Source organism: Macaca thibetana, chromosome 3 (genome assembly GCF_024542745.1).
Source record: "Macaca thibetana thibetana isolate TM-01 chromosome 3, ASM2454274v1, whole genome shotgun sequence".
Classification (NCBI taxonomy): domain Eukaryota; kingdom Metazoa; phylum Chordata; class Mammalia; order Primates; family Cercopithecidae; genus Macaca; species Macaca thibetana.
Window position 1 is genome coordinate 52,597,869 of NC_065580.1, and position 18,249 is coordinate 52,616,117.

Genomic DNA, 18,249 nt, shown 5'->3' on the forward strand with positions numbered 1-18,249 from the left:
ACATTGCTGCAAAACTCCTCAATAAAATACTGGCAAACCGAATGCAGTAGCACATCAAAAAGCTTATCCACCATGATCAAGTCAGCTTCATCCCTGGGAAGCAAGGCTGGTTCAACATACGCAAATCAAAAAATGAAATCCATCACATAAACAGAACCATTGACAAAAACCACATGATTATCTCAATAGATGCAGAAAAGTCCTTCAACAAAATTCAGCACCCCTTCATGTTAAAAACGCTCAATAAACTAGGTATTGATGGAATGTATCTCAAAATAAGAAGAGCTATTTATGACAAACCCACAGCCAATATCATACTGAATGGGCAAAAACTGGAAGCATTCCCTTTGAAAACTGGCACAAGACGAGGATGCCCTCTCTCACCACTCCTATTCAACATAGTGTTGGAAGTTCTGGCTAGGGCAATCGGGCAAGAGAAATAAATAAAGGGTATTCAGTTAGGAAAAGAGGAAGTCAAATTGTCTCTGTTTTTAGCTGACGTGATTGTATATGCAGAAAACCCCATCGTCTCAACCCAAAATCTTAAGTTGATGAGCAAATTCAGCAAAGTCTCAGGATACAAAATCAATATGCAAAAATCACAAGCATTCCTATACACCAATAACAGACAAACAGAGAGCCAAACCATGAGTGAACTCCCATTCACAATTACTTCAAAGGTAATAAAATATCTAAGAATCCAACTCACAAGGGATATGAAGGACCTCTTTAAGGAGAACTATAAATCACTGCTCAATGAAATAAAAGAGGACACAAACAAATGGAAGAACATTCTATGCTCATGGATAGGAAGAATCAATATCATGAAAATGGCCATACTGCCCAAGGTAATTTATAGATTCAATGCTATCCCCATCAAGCTACCAATGACTTTCTTCACAGAACTGGAAAAAACTACTTTAAATTTCATATGGAACCAAAACAGAGCCCTCATAGCCAAGATAATCGTAAGCAAAAAGAACAAAGTTGGAGGCATCATGCTACCTGACTTCAAACTATACTACAAGGCTACAGTAACCAAAACAGCATGGCACTGGTACCAAAACAGAGCAATAGACCAATGGAACAGAACAGAGACCTCAGAAATAACACCACACATCTACAACTATCTGATCTTTGACAAGTCTAACAAAAACAAGCAATGGGGAAAGGATTCCCTATTTAATAAATGATGTTGGGAAACCTGGCTAGCCAAATGCAGAAAGCTGAAACTGGATCCCTTCCTTACATCTTATACAAAAATTAACTGAAGATGGATTAAAGACTTAAATGTAAGACCTAAAACCATAAAAATCCTAGATGAAAACCTAGGCAATACCATTTGGGACATAGTCATGGGCAAATACTTCATGACTGAAACACCAAAGCAATGGCATCAAAAGCCAAAATAGACAAATGCCATCTGATTAAACTAAAGAGCTTCTGCACAGCAAAAGAAACTATCATCAGAGTGAACAGGCAACCTACAGAATGGGAGAAAATTTTTGCAATCTACCCATCTGACAAAGGACTAATATCCAGAATCTATAAAGAACTTAAACAAATTTACAAGAAAAAAAAAAGGCAAAGGACATGAACAGACGCTTCTCAAAAGAAGACATTCATGCAGCCAACAGACATATGAAAAAATGCTTGTCATCATTGGTCATCAGAGAAATGCAAATCAAAACCACAATGAGATACCATCTCATGCCAGTTAGGATGGCAATCATTAAAAAGTCAGGAAACAACAGATGCTGGAAAGAATGTGGATAAATAGGAACACTTTTACACTGTTGGGAGTGTAAATTAGTTCAACCATTGTGGAAGACAGTGTGGCAATTCCTCAAGGATCTAGAACTAGAAATGCCATTTGACCCAGTGATCCCATTACTACATATATATCCAAAGGATTGTAAATCATGCTACTATAAAGACACATGCACATGTATGTTTATTGCAGTACTGTTCAGAATAGCAAAGACTTGGAACAAACCCAAATGTCCATCAATGATAGACTGGATTAAGAAAATGTGGCACATTTACACCATGGAATACTATGCAGTCATGAAAAAGGATGGGTTCATGTCATGGATGAAGCTGGAAACCATTCTAAGCAAATGTTCACAAGGACATAAACCAAACACTGCATGTTCTCACTCATAGGTGGGAGTTGAACAATGAGAACACATGGACACAGGGTGGGGAACATCACACACTGGGGTCTGTCGTGGGGTGGGGGACTGCGAGAGGGATACCATTAGGAGAAATACCTAACGTAAATCACAAGTTGATGGGTGCAGCAAACCAACATGGCACATGTATATCTACGTAACAAACCTGCACGTTGTGCACATGTACTCTAGAACTTAAAGTGTAATAATAATAAAATGTATGAAAATAATGTAAGGTAACTCATTAATAATTTTGGTTTGGGATACATGTTGAAATACTTTGATATATTGGTTAAAATACTTTAATATTTCTCTTACTTTTTAAATGTGGTTACTAGAAAATTAAAATTTCCTCTATGTGGCTACCATTATGTTTTTACTGGATAGTGCTGGTCTTAGAGCATATGTGTTCCTCCCCCTACCAGCTTCTCTTTCTGGTATACCTAATTCTGAGAAGTTGACACTTGTGCCCATCCTGCAGCTCTGCCAAACCCCCAACTCATCTGTGAGGAGTGAGGAGTGCCTTGGCACCTGCTCTGACTTTCCTTCAGGTAAAGGGATTTGAGACCCATCCCATGTATGACCTACTTTCAACAATTTCTCAATTTCAAATGCAGATGCGTATGTGTTGTGACTTTGTGCATGTACTATTCCTGAAACTTCTAGTTTACTAGGAGGGCTCAGTAAAGTTAATAATACTAATAATACCCTAAACTATGTGAGGTCTTAGAGTAAGATGACAACTATAGACATGAAAATCCATCACCTTTTTATCTTTTAACCATCCCCAAATTTGGTTTGCCCCTATGCCAACTTAAATGACTCGGGGAGGGGAACATACAGTGATTCCTAGCTAGGTAGGGTTTAGGGAACCTCACTTGACTTTGAATTTTTCTAAGCTATGTACTGAGCAGGACCTCATCAAAGTGCAGTGGAAGACAGAGTTCATCCTAGCTCTAAGGTGTCTTTTATCTTTCCATTCTCTTCCTTTCAGTGAGCCTCCAAGTGTCCACTCCTAGTACTCGGGGATCTGACTGTCAAAGACTTATCTTTTACCTCTTGCTGTCCTCCCCTGTCGTGTTCTCACCCCTTCTCTATTCCTTCAGAGCCATGCTCTCTAAGATTCAGCTGATTTGATTGATGTGGTCATGGAAGAGTAACCCACAGTCTTAGGCAAGAGTCTTAAATTTGAAGGTTCCAGTGAAGTAGACCCAAGTTATCCCTTTCCAACAGAGGAGGTCATCTGATGGATTTTTAGGATGTTGGATTTCATGTGAGATGGTGCCACTGAGCAAATGGTAGATGCCCTAAAGCAGCAGATGAAAAATTAAAGGGGACTGCCCTTAGTGACATCTTGGAATGCTACTTGGAAAGATTTGGGGGTATGGAAAACCTCTCCTGCCATCCAAACACTTCCTTTCTCCCAGAATATCAAATTATTTTTTCAGAGAAAGTGATGGGAGGGGAGGGGTTTATGAGAGAGGAAATGTTGAAGAAGCAGCGGACTCATCAGCCTCAAAGGTTAAGGATGGCCTTCTCCTCCCTCCAGATAGGAACACAGCTGGACACCTTGGGGGCAGCTTCTTGAGGACAGAACTTCCCTGTGCCTCTTGAAGGCAAAGACATTATAAGTTGTCAATACATATTCAATGCTCAACTGACTGGCTGAGGTGAAGAAGGAGATGGTTGATTTTGCAGTCTATTAATAACTGCCGTAATCTCAAGTGACTCACAGACCTTGAAAAAAAATGATGTGGCCTTCATTGCAGTTTTGCAGAAGTGAAAAATCTCCATTGCATGTAACTGTTGAAAGGGGATCTTCAGAATGACTTTAGTGAAACGTTCAGCGACTCACTTGTAAACCGCAAAGCCGTACGAGGCAACAACGCTCATGATATCCCAGAGCAGTGTGGGCAATGGCCACACCAGAGATCCTCAAGGGAGTTCTCTGAGTTTAGGGAGCTTGCATTGCAAGAGTCAGCCGTAAAGGATGGGAAGTGCGCATGGGGCACTGTGCAAAGAAAGCCCTTTGTGAAGCAAGCAAAACACATCATCCCTTTGGCAATTTTCCACTGAGACCACACAAAGAATAAAATATTTAAACATAAATTCCATGTTTCTTCAAAATGTCTTCTTATCTAATTTCCCTCTTTTTTCCTACTGTTCCCTCCTAACTTCTCTGCCAGGCTCTAAAAATTCTCTTTCTTTCACCTCTCTGTCCTGGACCATAAACGGCCTTTATACAGACTCCTCTCTCTCTCACGCAGAAGGCAGCTGAATTGCTTTCCCACTCAATTCCAGGCCTGATGAAAGTATCTAGGCCTTGAACCACCCAACCATTCAGCTTTTGCTTATGTTTTTTTTTTTTTTTTTTCCTCTTTTCCTCCAACTCTCTAGTTTACCCCTTTACTCTGGTTAGTTGTATTAACTTGTTTTCCTGTATGAATCCTCCTTTAGATTACTTGGATTGTCCTGGAGTGGGCTCAAGTTTGTCATTCTTGGTCCACCATTCTTAATGTGGCTCCCTTCCACCTGGGCCTGGCTCACACCAAAAGAGGAATGGTGGGATGTCTGGGGTTCCTGGTGTCCTGTATCAGCAGTGAGTCAGCCAGCAGGAACAAGCCTTTGACAAAATCTTTCAAGTAAGGAAAAACCTTGTTGTGGTTCTAGGATGTGTCTAAATCAGGGTTGGGAACTGGGAATGTCTTGGCCCAGAGCTCGTGGTCTGCCTGCTCTGACTACTGGTGTTGAAACTCCAGGTAACCCTGCCTTAGCAGTCATGGTTGTGTGAGGACTTGCTGCTTCTTTCATTTGTCATTCTGACAAGGCTTCAGGAAATTTAGCCAATAGCAATAACGATCACTGTGCTCTTCTCTACCATACTGAATGAATGACATGGCAGCTGATCAACAAGAGAATGCCATATTAGAGAGTCTCATTATAGGTCACGTGTAACAGAGATGTAGGTATTCTATGACAGGGGAGTGAACAATAGTACCTTGTGAAGACCAGTGTTTGTGGTTAAAAACAAAAGACTGATGCTCAGGTGTAGACATGAGAATCCAGAATGATTTCTGCTTTGCCTTGTAAGTTATCAGTTAATCTGATGGGGATAGAAAAGGCAAAATCTCAGCATGTCAGCATGTCAGTAATTCAACACAACTGACTCTTGTTAAGCTCATAGTCTTTGGCTGAGTGATGAGAAGCCTACCCAAGTCTTATTTACCCCCAAAATTAACCTCAGGAGATAGTTTTTTTCATTGATCTTTTGCCCACAAGTGATGACTGTGCATGGTTAGGTTCCTTTCTATCCATAAATTTCTTAAACAGGACAGATGGATATGCAGACCCACTGTAAGAAACAATCATGTCTAGAAATTGTGTGTGGTAAACTATTAAGTTTTTCATTTAGCTCTTTGACAGCTATTTTCTGAGTGCACCTGATGCTATGCTAGGAATTACGGATGCAATGGTGGCTGAAGTAAAGATGGTCCTTGCTTCAGTGAAACATGCACCTTAACAACAAATACAGAAAAGTCAAGGAAATTACATGATACAAATATTAACCCATAATAAGTAATTTTTTTGTTTAATTTTTTTTTTAAATATTTAAGTCGTTGATCCATTCAGAATTTATTTTGGCAAAGGAGTGATATAGAAATCCAAATCTTTTACCCTAAAACACTAGCCAGTTTTCACAATATCATTTACTAAATGGACCATGTTTTCTCTACAGATTTGAAATGATATCCTTATTATATACCAAATTCTCATATTTATAGGACTGTTTTGGCACTGTATTCAGATACATTGATTTGTCTCCCTGCTTTTGGCTCAGGGATGGTTTTTAGTTTCTGTAACTTTATAATAATGTTTTTCTAGTTGGCAAATGAATCTTCTTTCCTCTTTATTTCCTTCCCCTATTCCTTTTCCTCCTCCTTTCCAGGTCATTCCATGTATTTTTTTTTCAGATGACATTTAGAATGATTTTAAGCTCCTGATCTCCCCAAATTCCTTTTTAAAAACCTTGGGTCTCCAAGGCTACTTAAAGTCCTATTGATAAGATATCTATTGAAAGTGTTCCTGTGCTAAAATAATTCTGGAAATCCAATATATATGTTAAACTAAAATTCCTAGTTATTGCTCATGGGGAAAAATTTCTTTGGTGGGTTGTATTAGGTAGTAAAGCCTATAAAAATATCCCTTTGTAGTATTTTAAAACATAAAAATAAATTTAGATGCAGCTTCTAATCAGTGACTTCATGCAAACAGTTTCTCAATGTGTTTTGTATAAAATAAATAAGGTAAATTATGAGCTGCCTATTGAAATTTATAAGAAAAACTTCCTTATAATAGGTACCTGTTATAGGAAGATAATTCATCCTGTTAGCTGGAAAACAATTTGATTAGTTCCTTTCACACACATTCAGTAACTATAGATCTGTTACAGAATCTTAGAGTACTTTTTGATCAACCCAGAGTGGTGATTCAATGCAATATAACATCAAAATTTCCAATGGACACAATACAGCATATTCTGGTATCTGTAGGGGCAGCTGATTCAAGGCTTCATATTAGGTCTTTCTCTTCCAAGCTTGTAGTCAAGCTATGTAATCACAAACATAAGGCAGAATACACCAGGGCAGAATCTATGGTGACATAATTAAGGACATAGGCTTATCTTAAATAGAGTCCCAAAGGAGGTTTAAGATTATTAAAGGCATACAGAAAACATGGAACTTCTTATCCTACACAGTAACAAGCAAATAACAAGGATTTCTTTATCAATATGAAATGGGAAGATTAGTATATTAAATATTGGAATCATCTTTGGTTTGAATCCATTATGCACCAGTTAATATGAACATGACCTCAGGAAATTTACTTAATCTCTCAGAATATTAATGTGAGTAAAAACTCTCTTATGTAAATCCTAGGGCTTGTGACAATGTACCAACAGAGACTGAAAAGCCAACATCTTCTTGATGCTCTGGAGGGCCCTGTCATACTGAAGTTCTAAAACCAATCAAGTATAATAATAAAAGCTAACTGATTACTGCCTTTTATGGAAGAAAAATATTAAGAAATTGTACCGCCCCAAGAAGAGATTTAAGATTGTTCTTTTACATCTATTTCATCCATCCAAATAAAAAGCTTTAAACATTTTTAAAGTAGTTTCAGCTTAGATTGCACTACTTTGCCTTGAGTGGAGTACATATTCATGTCAGGGCATGGGACAGCTTGCATTCTTGTTCCCAATTATTTGAAAGGCATAAGCTTCCTCATCCCATTGGCATCAAGATCTCCCTACTCCACATCAGGCCCTCTGACTGGCTTTGGCCAATGCGGGTGAGAGTGACACATGGCATTTTAGTGAAAGATATTAAGAGTTTTCATGAGGTTCTAACATTTTCTTTCTTTTTCCCCTTTGCCACTTGAGATTTATATCCCAAAATGTGAAAGGCCTGGCACTCCAACTTGGTCCTAGATTGAAAATGGAGAGCAGAATCATAGCCAAATTGCAGCTGACATCTACAGTGACCAAAAAATATTTGGTTGCTATTGTAAGCCTTTGAGATTTGGGGGCTGTTATCAATCTAGGCTAAGCTGACTAATACAAAGTATCATTCCAAAATGGTAGTTATAATGTCACATTTCTACTTCTTCATGTAGATACCCAATTTCTTTTTTTTTTTTTTTTTTTTTTGAGACGGAGTCTCGCTCTGCCGCCCAGGCTGGAGTGCAGTGGCTCGATCTCGGCTCACTGCAAGCTCCGCCTCCCGGGTTCACGCCATTCTCCTGCCTCAGCCTCCCGAGTAGCTGGGACTACAGGCGCCCGCCACCTCGCCCGGCTAGTTTTTTTTTTTTTTTGTTTTGTTTTTTTTTTTGTATTTTTAAAGTAGAAACGGGGTTTCACGGTGTCAGCCAGGATGGTCTCGATCTCCTGACCTCGTGATCCGCCCGTCTCGGCCACCCAAAGTGCTGGGATTACAGGCTTGAGCCACCGCGCCGGGCCTAGATACCCAATTTCTAAAAGAAGTGTAAGATTCTCTGTATTTTCACGGGTTCATCCTCTGTTGATTCCATGATTATGATATCACCGAAATAATGCCTAGGGATTTTAGACAGTTGAATTTTTATTGAAAAATCCCAAAGGCAACACAAATTCATGTGGAAAAATATTGAATTCTGACAATCATTTTAAAGCATGGCGCAGTGGCTTTGTAAACAATAAGCTGTTGATATACTTTGTGAAAAATTTGACAAAGGCTTCTTTCACTCCTATGCAATAATACTCTACCAGTTTCTACCTTGGGCAAACCATGTTCCAGGAAGCTGAGGACAGAAGTGGAAGTGGCAGCTTTCACTATTACTTTTGATGATAGACTTATAAAATATTGCTTCTTATCCCCATGACACTGGCCTCTGCTGGAGTAGAGTGCAAGTGCCCAAAGAAGGGATGCTTCCACTGGGGCATATGACAGTGATTCTGCTGAATTGGAGGTAAGACAGCTACCCAGACATCTTGACCTCCTAATGTCATTGGAAAAACAGACAAAAAATAAAAAGGAATTAACCAGGGTGGGCTCTAAATGACTAAGGAAAAATCGTGTACTTTATACACAATGGGGCAGGTTTGATGTGGTTAGTTTTCCTGCTATTAATATTATGTTGGCTCCCCCTAATACCTCATATTTTGTAGTAAAAGTTATTGGAAGACCACTGCAATCTCATATAGGCAGGACTAACCAGGGTTAAATCCTTGAGAAAAGATGACATGAGTCAAACTACCAAGAGAAGAACCCCAACCACCTGAGGTGCTTTCTGAGGACAAAGAACATGGAATAGGTAGTGGAGGACAGAAGCCATAAATATCAGCCACAGCCTTGTGAACAGATGCAGAAAAGAGGATTATCATGTCTACCCATATTTCTTTCTTACTGTATCATTTAAATATGTATATATTTTAAATAATTTTCCATTTTTCCTCTTTTTTTAAAAATAGGATGTATTGGTTAACTTTATGGTCTAGTTTATTGGATTCAGAATACAGATATAATTATAACAGAATTAGAGGAAAGATGTATATCACCTGTAGATTCTGAACTTAAAGCCAGATTTAGTCATAGTAAAACATTCTCTTCTCTACCTTTAAAGAGGGGATAAGTGTGCTTTTGTTTGTAACAATGGAGAGCTGGGTTATATTGAAATGATCGCTTTGTTTTTGGTGTTGATAGTATCGTTATAATCTGGAAGTTTGAGTGTGGAAGAGAGTAGACTAAATGATGGGCTATAATGGATGTGTCATGTTTTCATCTACCAGCTTATTTGACCATCATTCTTACTTTCAGTAATTTCTCACATTATGAATCCAGCCTTCCCAAAGAAGAAATCTTTGCCACCTTTACCTGATAACTAAATGTGACCCAGTTCTCATATTAGGTATATCCCAATAAAGCTTCATTTTGAGGAACAGTGATATAAAGAAAAAATTGCTATCGAAATTATGCTTTGGAAATAGTGGCTGTGTCTGTATTCTGCTTTGGGAGGTGTGCTGGTTAATTTTATGGAATTTGACTGGACTAAGGGATGCCCAGGTAGCTAGTAGGACATTTATCCTGGGTGTGTTTGTGAGGGCATTTCTGGAAGAGGTTCGCATTTCAATCAGTAGACTGAGTAAAAAAAACATCTACTCTCACCAGTGTCAGTGGGCATCATCCAATCTGTTGAAGGCCTGGATGAAACCAAAAGGGAAAGGAAATGCAAATCCACTGTGTATTGGAGCTAGGATGTTCATCTTCTCCTGCCCTTGGAGATCAGTGTTCCTGGTTCTTGGGCCTTTGAACTTGGACTGAATTTCAGTTTCCTGGTTTTCCAGCAGGAGATGGCAAGTTGTGGGACTACTTGGCCTCCATAATCATATGAGCCAATTCCTATGAGAAATGAATAGATGAGATGAAAAACACACATATGCACACACACACACACACACACACACACACACACACACACATATCCTATTGTTTCTCTTTCTTTGGAGAACCCTAATTCAGGGGACAGCAGGTGATGAGCCTACAGCATCCAGGGCACAGTGTCATTGGTGCAAGCTGCTTTATTTGTCCTTGGGAAACAGGGTTTTTGCTGGAGTTGTCCTTTTGTATGTTCTGGGTGTTCTAGCTGAGTAGCCTCCAAGTATAATTCTCTAGGCCTACTGGAGACTCTATGAGCTATGTAACATCTGTTAACCTATTTATTTTTTCCTACATGAATTAGAGTGGGTTTTGCTACTTACAACAAATAAAAAACCTATTCAAAATTTTACAGAAGCACCATGTCACCTACCTCTTAAGCAAGATTTTCTTCAGCATGCCAAATAGAAGCTGTTTATGTATTTCATTTACAAAGCATTGTTTAGTAGACCTCAGTAGAGTAGCTGTTTATTTGATAAAACGTGAGGTGTTGCTAGGTTGATAAATTGTTAAATGCCTTTTATACCTGTCTGGCCTCCTGCCCTTTTCTATGATCATTCATCAAATACTCAATCTTTTCATTCATTTACAAATGTTTATTGAGATCCTACTGTGTGCCAAGCAGTGTAATAGTTGCTGCAACTATAGCAGTACCTGATACAGACAAGTTCCTTGTCCTCATACGGTTTATAATCAAATGGAAGAGTCAGGCAATTAACAAACTGATAAATAATGAAGCTAATAATATGTGATAAGTGTTTTAAAGGAAATATACTAAGTGAGGCAAAGTAAAACTATAGCTGGAGGAGATCCCATCTTTGGAAGGATGGTGATAAAATGTGGCTAGTAGACATTTAAAGTTAAACTTTAATTTTATATTAACATGTACATCTGTTGTTCCCATTCCCATCAAGTGAGGCATTATGATAGGAATTCTATTCACAAACAAATCTTGGGCTAATTCTCTTTAAAAATAACGTGTCCTTACTATGTTGTAAGATTCTCTAAAAAGCACTATCTTCAGTACCAATGAGGATAGCCCACTAGGTATGTAGTACCAGTTAGTTAGAGAGCTCTGTGTTTCAATAAGTGATTCAGTTCTTTTCAACTACCCTTTTCAAGCCAGCTGATATAATGTCTAGGTTCTGGTGAAATGACTATGACTTTTCTAGTAGATTCCTAAATACATGTAAATCCAAAATACATAAGATAGCATCCCATTCTAGGGGTGTGACGAGACACTGAACATCTACTCTATACCAGATGCTGTGCAAAGTGGAGAATAAAGACAAACCCTGACTTTATGTGATTACCATATCTGTTACATCAACTATTACTATCTTGTAGAACATCAACATCAACTATCTTGTAGAAAGGATACCTATCTTAAAAACCTTGACAAAAAGCCCTAGAAAAGAAAATGTCTCAAGAACCTTTTCTTTAATTATTGCTACATCCAATCTCACATTCAAAATCTCAGAAGTCATTATTTATACCTCTGTTTCCTTCACTTTTCACATGTAATCCATCAGAGGAAAAGCCCTGCTTTGTAGTCTTCGCCAATTTCTATGGTGTAAACACTTCCATCACGGCCGTTTCAAACTTCCAACATGATGTCACTGACCACAGAGTTGTGAAGAGAGACACAGATCAAAAGATATAAGTAACCTCCAGTGCATCAATAATGGTGAATGTAGTAAAATAGTTAAAAAGTTATTTAAAAAAAATTATTTACAATTGATACAGGAGCTACAAAGAAATTGTTTAGGCAGACAGTAAGGGTAAGAAAGTCCTCCATAAGGTTTTCTTTTTGATGAAAAGCAGCCCCCAAATCATTTCTTTTCTGACAAAGAGCAGCCTGTAAAATCGAGCTGCAAACAGAGATAAGCAAGCTGGAAGTTGCACAGGTGAATGCTGGCAGCTGTGACAATAGGAAAAGGCTACCTAGGGGCTAGGCATGTTCAACATGGCAGCTCCATCTTCCCTTTTCTATATACACGTCAACCACGTGTATAGTAAGGAGCAGACGACATGACATCAGCCAGGTAGAAAACCCATTTGCATAATAAAAGATTAGGGTGGGGTGGCTAGCTTCTTCCCACACTATATAAATGTCACACCTGGTCCAACCAATCTTTGGGCCGTATGTAAATCAGACACCACTTCTCAAGCCAGTCTATAAAACCCTGTGCACTTTACCATGGAAGTGGAAGACCCACCTGGGCACTGCTCTCTCTCTCTCTGCAAGAGAGAGAGCCATTCTCTTTTCTCTTTCACCAATTAAACCTTTGCTCTTAAGCTCACTCCTTGTGCATCCACTTCCTCTATTTCCCTGGTATGAGATGATGAACCTCAGTAACTACCCCAGACAAATGATGCCACTTCACAATCTTTTGTTAATATCACTTATTTGTGAGTTTATATAATTTAATTTTCAATAATTGTTGTGTTTAACAATTGGTTCACAAATTCCTGAAAATGTAATAGCTCTTGCACCTCCAGCACACCACTGCTTCCTCTCTTAAGCCCCTACAGTTCAGGCGCCAATTCCCTACACTGCAGTCCAATTCCCTACAGCCAGACCCTGTGACCAGAGTGATCTTTGAAAAGCATACATCTGATAGCATTGCCCTTGGCTTAGACTAAAATCTAAACTCCTCACCATGACCCTCAAGACCCTTCAAAGTCAAGCTCTGCTTACCTTCCAAATCTCTCTCTCTCTCTCTTTTTTTTTTTTTTTTTTTTTTTTTTTGCGTTTTTACAGCCCCAATTTTATTTTACAAACCAGTGACAGCTACTAGAAGATGCTCTAGGAAACCTTAGCTAAGCCACATAATCAGGCCTATACAAGTACAGAAAAATCTAAACATCAAATCTCACTTTTTGAACATTCTCTCTTCTCGCTTGATCCTCTCCAGCCACATTGGCCATCCTGCCATGTTCTCAGACACACGAAGACATTTATTCCTTAGAAACTTTGCACTTGCTATTCTCTCTGCCTGGGATGCTTTTCCTTCAGAGATTCCCAAGGCTTGCTCACACCTCTAAAACAAGTCTTTTCCCTGACTACTCTTTAAGGGAGAGTCCACCTTTTCCAGCCTCAGCATACTCTAGTCCATCTCCTTGCTTGATTTTCTTCACTGAGCTTTCACTATCTGGAATTTATTATCTGTTTGTTTCTTTATTTGTTGTTGTCCCACTAGATTGTGAGTCTCAGGAGGGCAGGGACTTTGTCTATGTGGTTCAATTCTGTGTCCCTGGGGCCTAGAACAGCACCTGGTCCTTGAAGAGCATCAGAGCCTTCACATTCCACAGCCCCTGGGGTATTCACTATGGATAGTGTTCCTCTATGGAGCATCATTCATGCAGGATAAATCAATGGTAAACAAATCTTCAGTGAACGTGTGCTGTCTGCCCTGCAATGTGCTGTAACTGCTTGACTTGTGTTTTGAGGTCTAACATTTCAAAAAGTCTGCCAGAGCCTTGCATATCTCCCAGATTGGAAAGAATGAGAATTCCTTATGATCAGAAATCACAAGACTGAGAATACTTGTTTGTTTTTTTTAGAAGAGTCTTACTTTCAGGCATCTTTTCAAAATAGTTGCCTCATAAACTTTTGAGCCCTGGAAGCCCGGACTATTTGTGCCTGGCTCCTGAAATTTGTTCTGGCACTGTCTGAAGCTCTTCTTCACTCCAGCTTTGGGCTTCTGGATGAAAGCTCTTGGTTTTTGTTTTGTTTTTTTTCCACTCACTACTGTGAACTACACACCCCAATCCCCAACCCCAGCATTCTTCTTTATTCTGTCTTTGGCAGTCATTTTTGTATTCTGGTTTTAGTTTGATATTTTCAGACTCTTTCTTATTCTAGCCATGGGCCATCTCTGGCTGACTTCAGTGTGTCTTGTAGAATTTGTGCCCCGCCTCCCTCTAGCTGCTTGTTTTTTCCACATTCTCTGAGTAGGGATTTTCTTACGCCCTGTTCACATCTGCCCCCTCCTGGCAGGTATGATGTTTATTTGCGTGAACTTGACTATAGTTCTTAATCAGTTTTGTGCTTAATTTAGTATTGACTCTAGGTCTTGATCAACGCATCCTTCTACATGTAATGAGCAACATTTATTCAGTTTCTAGCTTTGACTAGCCAGATGAAGAATATGGACAAAGCACAGGAGAGTAGGTAAATCAGTGCTCACTACAGGGGGTGTGTACCACAAGAGCTGCATAAGGTGGTCCATTGGGAAACTGGAAAGAAATGTTAGAAACTCTCTGTGTAATTTTATTTTTTAATTTCCATATTTGTATATGATCAAAGCATCTTTATGGACAAGGATGTATGATCAGTAGAGTTTGGAGACCACTGTTCTGGATAATAATTCTACTTATACTTTAGAACCAGTAATGACTCAGTCATTTATACACTGTGTACATTATGTAAAATAAATCCTATTCATTCCCACATTGAATCATTTTTATTGCTGGTGTCTGGGCAGTCATCAAATTCTTCATGCCCCTCTTACATTATAGAGTTCTTACTAGGCACTGTTTAATAAACCTATGGCTAAGGGTGAGCAGTGAGGGAATACTATATCATACTGACTGTTTGATCTTTCCAGAAATAATATTCCTTGTGAAAAATTTGTCGCATTTTAAATGTGAGCCCTACAAATCTTCAAAATAGTTGAAATGCTTCCAAGTGAAATAATATGTCAAATCATTGAATCAGTTAAAATATGCTTCGACTCATACTTAAAATATATTTGATATTGTGTGTTTTAAACTTTATTACAAATCACTAAACATTTATTAAGAACTTTTTGTTTTTCTTTTGCACTGGGTGGGTAGTTGTCAACTTGGCATTATCCCTGCCTCTTGCCATGGGGCTTTTGAGTTTGATTCTGCTACTGAGAAGAATTTGCATGACATTTGGAAAGAGATAATAGAAGTCATCATTTATGGTTATGGACAAAAGTAGGGACAATGGACAGACCTGAGGCAGCTTCTCTGTGAACTACTGCTTGGGTGCTGTAAGCAGCTGAGACCAACAGTAGTGGTTTCCCTGATAATCCTGTTTCATAAATGAAACAACTTAACATTTTATTTTTATTTCTTGTAAAATCCAGATCCTGCACAACTGACTTAACCTTTTAAACATCTTAATTTGACCCCCAAATTAATTTATAATTTCATAGCAAATCCAACCAAAATTCAGGTAGATTTTTTTCTTTTTTTTTGCGGGATTAGGGTGGGGAGAGGGTAGGGAACCTGATAAACTGTTTCCAGAATATATAAGGTAGAATAAGGGTTCACATTAGAAAAAGCAACTGTACCAAATAAAAACATAAAAAGGAAGATTCACACCACTAGATACTAAAATGTTTTACAAAGTCATAGCCAAAAAAAAATAATGTGGTACTTGCAAGTAGACAAAGCAGTGAAATAGAGAACTATATATGCACCCCAGATCCTCAAATAACATGATTTCATTCAACATCATTTATTTATGATATTGATAAGAAAAAGAAAATAAATTCCCAGCCAGGGAAACTCCACTGGGTGGAGTTTGCAAGTTCTCCCAATGTCTGTGTGGGTTTCCTCCGGGTATTCCAGTTTCCTCCCACATCCCAAAGATGTGCATGTTATGTGAGTTGGTGTGTCCTACACCATCCATCCCAGTGTGAGTGAATGTGGGATGGTGTCCTCTCCAGGTTATGTTCCCGCCTCACATTTTGAGCTGCTGGAATATGCCGGTTGGAATATAATAAATGAATGAATACAAATTATTGTCAAACAAAAATTCATAAAGTAGACAATAATCATACAAATACATGCCAGTAACCAATGTGGTAGGAAAGTGCTCAGTGGCCGGGCGTGGTGGCTCATGCCTGTAATCCCAGCACTTTGGGAGGCCAAGGCCAGCGGATCACCTGAGGTCAGGAGTTCAAGACCAGCCTGGCCAACATGGCAAAACCCTGTCTCTACTAAAACCACAAAAATTAACCAGACATGGTGGCATGCACCTGTAATCCCAACTACTCAGGAGGCTGAGGCAGGAGAATTGCTTGAACCTGGGAGGTGAAGGTTGCAGTGAGCTGGCCGAGATCATGCTGCTGCACTCCAGCCTGAGGGATAGAGTATAGAGTGAGACTCTGTCTCAGAAAGAAAAAATAAAAAGGAAGGAAGAAGGAGGGAGGGAGGGAGGGAAGGAAGGAGAGAAAGAGAAAGAAAGAGAAAGAAAGGACTCAGCCAGCCACTGGATTTGATTGCTTTGTTTTGGTTTTTAGAGATAGAGTCACCCAGGCTGGAGTGCAATGGCGCGATCTCAGCTCACTGCAACCTCCACCTCCCAGGTTCAAGCAATTCTCCTGCCTCAGCCTCCCAAGTAGCTGGGATTACAGGCATCTGCCACCACACATGGCTAATTTTTTGTATTTTTAGTAGAGACAGGGTTTTGCCATGTTGGCCAGGCAGGTCTTGAACTCCTGACCTCAGGTGATCCATCTGCCTTGGCCTCCTAAAGTGCTGGGATTATAGGCAGATGAATCACCTGAGGTCAGGAGTTCAAGACCTGCCACTGTGCCTGGCCTTGGAGTTGATTGTTTTTGGACTGCATGGGGGCAGGAGGTGCTTATGACCATTTCTTCTTTGCAAACATTTATTCCTTAACTCACTACCACAACCACTGTCACTCGCTAGAAATTGGATAATTATCTTACTTGTTTTTATTAATCTTTTTTTAAATGTATGTATAGCTTAGATTTATTTTAGTGTTTAATATTGGAAGTGTTTTGGTCTTTATTTAGAAGTTTCATAATGTTTTTGTGACCAGAAATATGCCATAGGAACTTAACTCTTGTTTATATCAATTAGTCTGTAGTAAAATTGGTTTCCTTATATATTGTTTCACTTAAAGTCACAGTTTCCAAGAACCTGTCAAAAATGTTAAGTGAGGACTTATTGATATACATATATGTGTGTCTGTATATCTCTCTATATATGAACTTAATATAGGATAGTGGAGGCATCCCAAAATAGTGGGGAAAAGATGGGGTCTTATATGACATATAAAAATAATCTCCAATGGATTAAGTAACTAAATGGGAAACAGTGAAATGATAGAGCTAACACAAAGGAAAAAAAAAAGCTAGGGGAATATTTGTGGTCTCTGGATGAGGAGGGTTTTCTTTTAAAAATCTAAAAAGCATACAATTTGTATCAAATCCAAGATTTAAGATCATTAAGATGATGGTCATTATAGAGTTAGCACACAAGTGACAGGGAGAAGTTTGTTGTTGTTGTTGTTGTTGTTGTTGTGTTTTCTTGACATTATCCCCAGTGCCAATGGATTATCAGCCAAGGAATTTCTAAAAGAGCAAGAAGAACCAGAAAAATGGTCAAAGTTTACAAATAGGCCAGTCTCAGAAGGGGAAACCCAAATGGCAGAAATATGGAGAATTGTACAATTTTCACCAGCAATCAGAGAAAGGCAAATTAAAGCAGGGAATCATCACCTTAAATGCATCAGAGTGTTGATTATTAGATAAAGGCAAGGATTGCGTTTAGAGGTGAAAAAGTGATATCCCTTTTTCTAAAAAGACACAGAGTTCACAGAGAAATGGGAACCCTTGGGCACTGCTGGTAAATTATAGAAAGGGCACCCATTTGGGGAAGCCTTCAAACAGAGCTTCCCCCAGGTCCACAAGGGAACTGTGAGAATGTTCATGACATTGTGCTTATGGCTGCAGAAGACTGGAAGCCACCCAAGTGTCCACCAAATAGTAAATAAGTAATATACGGCAGATGCATCCTGTGGGACGTTAAGCTGTAGTTAAAAGCAATGAGATAAATGTATGCACAGGAACATGAATAAACTTGAAAGCATCCTGGTAGATGAAAAATGTAAGAAACAGGATATGATTTGGCACAATACCATTCTAGAATCAGAATGACACATTCTTTGATATGTGCTCTGTATGGAAATTTTAAAAACAGAATTCATTCAAATTTATGAGTAAATTGTATCTGATTGCCTACTTTTCTCAAAAAAATTAAGAATATATTTTATTGTCTGTGTGTGTCTTTGCTGCAGGGTTTAAAACTTTAAGTAC